This window comes from Propithecus coquereli, unplaced genomic scaffold, assembly GCF_000956105.1.
Source record: "Propithecus coquereli isolate 6110/MARCELLA unplaced genomic scaffold, Pcoq_1.0 Scaffold136, whole genome shotgun sequence".
Taxonomy (NCBI): domain Eukaryota; kingdom Metazoa; phylum Chordata; class Mammalia; order Primates; family Indriidae; genus Propithecus; species Propithecus coquereli.
Window position 1 is genome coordinate 4,685,676 of NW_012137858.1, and position 6,591 is coordinate 4,692,266.

General features: G+C 37.3%; 1 protein-coding gene across 1 annotated transcript in view; it reads right to left on the reverse strand.

The window, feature by feature from the left end:
• Window positions 1–6,591, reverse strand: part of MSH2 (mutS homolog 2) — an 82,138-nt gene that overhangs the window by 13,914 nt on the left and 61,633 nt on the right. The window lies entirely within an intron of this gene.

Sequence of the window (6,591 nt, forward strand, 5' to 3'; positions counted from 1 at the left end):
TTTCTTTCTATTTTTAGTAGAGACAGGGGTCTCGCTCTTGCTGAGGCTGGTCTCGAACTCCTGAGCTCAAACGATCCACCCGCCTCGGCCTCCCAGAGTGCTAGGATTACAGGTGTGAGCCACTGCGCCAGGCCCAGAATCTTAAATATTATCTATCTTAAAACATTTTCCTAATACCTGTTTTGTTACAACGTTTAACCCCAAAACAGTATTTTAAGAAAAAAAAATCAAATTAATTGCATCTTGGCTTCTTAGTGCTAATAAAACAAAATAAAAAAACATGTATTTTTTAAGAAACATGGTTATGTGGTCAATAAATTTCATGGTAACAGTATGGTTGAGTTTTAAATCTTGGATAATACATATTCAGCTTTACTTTGGTATTACCCAAATTCATGTTTGAGTGGGGAAGAAAAACCAAGCCACATTACAATTAAAATTTTGAGAAAAACCTTTGACAGGTCAGAAATTAGTTTATATTTTGTTTTACATCCACCATTTTAACAGGAAGGAGACTCTAATTGAAGGCCTGGTTGTTTCATTAGCATATTCATGTAATAAGCACAGCTTAAGTCTGAAACATCCTAAGCAGATCTATTACGTTTTTTCATTTTCAAAAACATCTTAGAACTAAACACCAAGTCTCTTTTAGAGAAATGAAAGCAGCTTGATTTATCAGAGCTTGGTAGATTACACGTTTTCTTGGAATCAACACTGTTTCCCCTCTCCATCCCCCATTTCTTGTAGCTCTAACAACTAAAACCAACTAAAAACTGATTTCCATGTTAAGCACGCTTTTGTGCAGCAATCTAAAAAAGACTCTTCTACAGCTAAGGGATGAAATATTTCACTGGAATTTAAAAATTCCTTTTTGATTTCTATAAAAGTTTTCCACTTGTAAGTGGTTAAATGATTTTGTAAACCAATAAAGATTGCCACATTTAAAATCTTTCTAAGTCTGCCTTCTTCCTAAGCTTTTGGTATCCAGAAAAACTGATGTAACTCACTCTAAATTACCAATGATGAGGAAAAAGAACGTGGCTAATTGAGTATTTTAAAGGGATCATTGATCTTAAATTTCAGTTTGTTCTCATATCAAATTTTAAGTGTATGAAACAAAATTGCAGTAACTATAATGCAAACACCTGCAAAACCACTCAGGTCAAAAAACACAATGCTGTGCCCTTCCAGAGGCCCTTATTTGCCCCCTCCCCATCAGCACCCCATGTCCCTAAGCAAAGACAACCACTCTCCTGACTTATACAATCACTTTCTTGGTTTTTTTTTTCCTTCTTCGTCAGCCGAAACAGAAGATATGATTTACTGTATACTTGTTACACTTGGCCACAACTGAGAACAGAACCAGTCCAGAATGTCAGGTCCAGGGCAAAGGACCAATAGGGACTGTTTTGGTATGAGCAAGACGGGTCTCTTAGAGGTGGTCTTGGCGATTGGATGGTGATGAAGTTCTAGATCCATTCAGAGGCAAGTTCTAGACAGTTGCATGCAGTCCAACAAGTTGTACCAGCATCCCCAGACTCTGGCATTCCATGTTTTTGCTCTTGTGGCCTTCGCATGTGCAAAAGGCAAGCTGTTTACTTGGACCTCTGCCTCGTCTTTCTTCTTTTGCGCTTCAGCCTGCACATCCACTTCTTCCTCCACTTCGCCCTTATGGTGCAGAGGTTTCTAGAAAGATGGTGCCAAGGCAGAGAACTTTCTCATTTTTTTATAGTTGCCCCATGACTGCATCCCCAAACAATACAGGTTTTTTTTTCTCTGAGTCATGGTCTCACTCTGTCGTCTCATCTGGATGCAACCTCAAACTCCTGGGCTCAAGGGATTCTTCTGCCTCAGCCTCCCAAAGTGCTGGGATCACAGGTGTGAGCCACTGCACCTGGCCAATATCATGTTCTTAGTCTTCATATGAATGGGAAAAAATTGTGTATCCTTTTTGTGTCAATTCTTTTACTTAGTGTTTCAAGATTCCATTTATGTTATTTTGTGTAGCTGGAGTTCATTTTCACTGCTGGGTTGTTCCAGTTTGGGGCTATTATTAACACTTTTTTTTTTTCCGTTTTCTTTCCTGCTGGCACCTTGATCTTGGATATTATGAACATTCTTGTATACATATTGCAGCACAATGTGCACAAGCATCCCTAGAGTATGCACCTAGAGTAGAGCTGCTGGGTTGTATGCATATTTTCAACTTCACTAGATAATCTTACACCCACCAGCAGTGTTGTTCCACATACTCACCAACAGTTGGCATTGCTACCCTTGAAATGCTTCTCAGTGTGGCAGGAGGCTAAGTAGGGGATAGCCTGGCATGGTTTTCATTTTTCTCACCGGTGATTGAAGACCTTCATGTTCATGGACCACTTAGATTTCCTCTTTTATTATTATTTATTTTTGGATAGCATTAATGGCAAGATTTCCTCGAGAGAAGCATCTGAACTTTTTTTTTTTTTAAAACAGCTTTATTAATTTCCATACCATCTGATTCGTTCATCTGTGTACAGTTCAATGATTTTTAGTATATTCACAGATATGTACAACCATCACCAATTTTAGAACTTCCATCTCACAAAGAAACACTGTACCCTTTAACTTTCACACCCCCAATACCCCGGCCCATAGTCCTAAACTACTAGTCTACTTTGTCTCTATAGATTTCCCTATTCTGAACTTTCATTTGAATGTAATTGTATCATGTGCAGACTCCTGTGACCAGCTTCTTTCGTTTAGCACGTTTTCAAGATTCATCCAAGCTGTACCATGTATCAGCACTTCATTCCTTTTATGGCAGAATAATAGTCCATTGCATGGGTATGTCGTATTTTGTTTATACATTCACCTGTTAATAGACATTTGGGTTGTTTCCTCCTTTTGGCTATTATGAATAATCCTGCTATAAACATGTGTACAAGTTTTGTGGAAATACATTTTTATTCCTCTTGGATATGGTAACTGTATGTTTGTTTGAGGAACTGCCAGACTGTTTTCCAGAGCAGCTGCACCATGTTACATTCCCACCGGCAGTGCACCAGAGTTCCACTTTCTCTGCTTCCTCCACAATACTTACCATCTAACTTTAACTGCTGGTGTGAAGTGGTAGCTCATTGTGGTTCTGACTTGCATTTCCTTGATCTGTATCTTTTCATGCACTTCTTGTCCATTTGTATGCCTCTTGGAAAAATGTCTATTAAGATTCTTTGCCTGTTTGTAATTGGCTTGTCTTTTGTTACTCAGTTACATGGAGATAAAGTGATCCTTTTTCTTAATGATTTTATAGGGATTCTTTATTCTGGATATTAATCCTTTGAATTTTTTTTTCTTTTTAAAGAAATGCAAAATTGCCATGTTGCTCAGGCTGGACTTGAACTCCTGGGCTCAAATGATCCTCCTGCCTCAGTCTCCCCAGCAGCTGGTACTACAGACATGTACCACCACACCCAGCTCTTTGATATTTTATGTGGTGCTAGTATGTTCTTCCTTTATGGATCATGTCTTTTCACTTTGTAGTGGCTTTTAATGAAAAGAAGTTCTTAATTTCAATATATAGATAAATATGTCAAACTTTATGAATGGTGTTTTTTGTGACTTAGGAAGTTTTTCCCAAAGCTAAGGACGTAAAAATCTTTTCTCTATTATCTTCTACAGGATTATAAAACTAAACACTAAAAGTCTGATAATTGTGCCTTACACATTTGGTCTAAAATTCACTGGTGTTGATTTTTATATAAGGCGTAGGAATCTAATTTCATTTGTTCCTGTATGAACACACCACCATCCCACTGCATTTATTGAAAAGCCTGTCCTTTTCCCCTCACATTGTGCAGGATCAGCAACTAACCCTTAACCCCTCCATCTCTTTCTTGTAAGATAAAAGTAGTAGATTAGGCCGGGCGTGGTGGCTCACCCCTGTAATCCTAGCTCTCTGGGAGGCCGAGGCGGGCGGATTGTTTGAGCTCAGGAGTTCGAAACCAGCCTGAGCAAGAGCGAGACCCCCGTCTCTACTAAAAATAGAAAGAAATTAATTGGACAACTAAAAATATATAGAAAAAATTAGCCGGGCATGGTGGCACATGCCTGTAGTCCCAGCTACTCGGGAGGCTGAGGCAGGAGGATCGCTTGAGCCCAGGAGTTTGAGGTTGCTGTGAGCTAGGCTGACGCCACGGCACTCTAGCCAGGGCAACACAGTGAGACTCCGTCTCAAAAAAAAAAAAAGTAGTAGATTAAATCAGGGTTCCGGATCTGAAATGTTTTGTTAAAATCCGGATGTCTAAGTCTCATGACAGACTAGGGGTTAGAGATTGGCAGAGGCGACACAGGCTCACACTAGGACTCTGGATTTATAAGTTCCTTGGCTAATGCATATGCAGCCAACCTGGCTCCTGTCAACAGATGGACACTCTGGGGATACTGGCAATGATCTCCACAGTGATCCCAGCTTTGTAAGATCCTTTATTTTTACAAGATCTCTGGGCTGTTTCTTCCATACCATTTGGGAACAAAGATGTATAGAAGTCACACTGCAAAGAAATACAATGCATCTCGAATTCCACGAACTACATGATTTTATTTATAAAATTCAGCATATTGCTTATTATTGCCCAAGTACATTTAAACAGTCCTCAGTTATAGCTGTGATTTTTCAAAATAAAGATCTTTGAAAATGTATTCAGAGCAAAGTAGTACTAAATATTTTATTAAGTTGACAGCCCATGGGCATTGACAGTTAACACTATGGAAAAGGTGTTAATATAAAACAATAAAAAAAGTATTACAGACAACAGCTTATCAATATTATCTTCATTTCATTGGTGGGATTTTCTCAAGTAGTAACCTTTATTCGTGAAATGATTTCATTTACAAAACTATTATTCTTTGCTATCACCTCAGCTTTCAGCTGTTTTAACTTTATACTGATGTTTTCTTCCGACATTTCAGTAAATGGCACTTGTTTCACCTTGGATAGAAACTCCTGAATAATTTTTTCGCCTTGCTGAAAAACACGTAAATGTCCCATTAGTTATTAAAATGTCTTTTCTAAAAGTCACATTAACAGCAATGAATTGTTTCATTTCCACGTAAACACACCACCCAATATTAAGAAACTTTTTTATAAGCATACACTGTCTAGAACATGTAACAAAACCCTTAGTTGATCATATTTCTTCACAGTAAGTCATAAAAGGACTTGAATAAATCTATTTTCACTTGCTAATGACAAAGGAACTAAAATTTTAGTAGTTCCCAAATCCCTCCACTTTTATAGTGACATATAACCTTAATCCTCCTAGAAAAAAAGAAGCAAGGTTTACAAAGAATACTGCAAGGCATAAACAGTCATTGAAAATTTAACACACACACACACACACACACACACACACACACACACACACACAGAATGCTTCCTTTTTATTTTACTGCCCAGTTATTGCCATTCCAAAGAGCATTGTCATTATTCTTACTTGCTATGCGACCCTTGGGCAAATTCCTTAACCCACATTCCTCATCCATAAAATGGGTATAATAGCATCAACCTTACAGGGCTCGAACTAAACTACAATTAATATTATTAAACATATATGACTTCTGTTCTAACTGGAAACCAGGGATTACATAAAAGAGCCTGCCTAATCCCAGATCACTGAGAGCTATGATTTTGATACATTAAAGAGCTAATACAGGCTGGGCCTATGGTAGAGAGGGTTATCAGAATTTATTAACATTAGTGTCACTAAAGTTGGTACACAACCCCCCACTGCTAAATTTGACTGCCTTTAGGAAAAAGGGGGGGGGGCCTGATACAAAGACCATTTCATATGTAAGATGGTAACCTTCCACACCTAAAATTATTAACAAATTATGATATATTTCTCCTCTTGCATCAGTACAACAGATAAGATTATAGACTTTAAACTCAAAATCCAAACATATTATCTATTATTGTTGTAGCAACTTTCTATCCTTCAAATAAGAACATAAAAGTCACTGGTAAAAGCTAAAAACATGACAAGTAAAAAGTTGTCATAATGTATATCACAGTAAATGTTGCCAAGACTAGGCAGTGAATTAAGATTCTTTTATTTTCATTATTAAAGAGAACTAGTAAGCCTTTAATTTTTTAAAAAAACATATCAGGCATAGGTTTGTGCCTTTCTGTGTAAACATCCAAATTTGACCCGTTACTCAGAGAAAGCCAAACATAAGATCCACTTCTCCCATGAGAACTGAAATATCTTGTCCACGAACAGCTTTTTTGAATAAACATATGTCATATACCACTTTATTCTCTATGTCACATTCATTCTTATCTCCCCAACTACATTCTAACCAACTGGAGGACAAATACTATGAATCATGGGTTTTTTTAATTTGTCATTATCTTACCTAAGTAAACATGTAATTTAACAGGACTCGATATATTTATGAAGTAACCAAAGATGGACGTCTACAGCTCTTTTGAATGACTAATTTTAAACCTAGATTAATATTCCTTTACTCTTACTTTTTAAATCTGGTACTCAAAATGGTATCTTTTGATCATGCAGATATATACAGTACAGAAATCAAAATGAAACATGT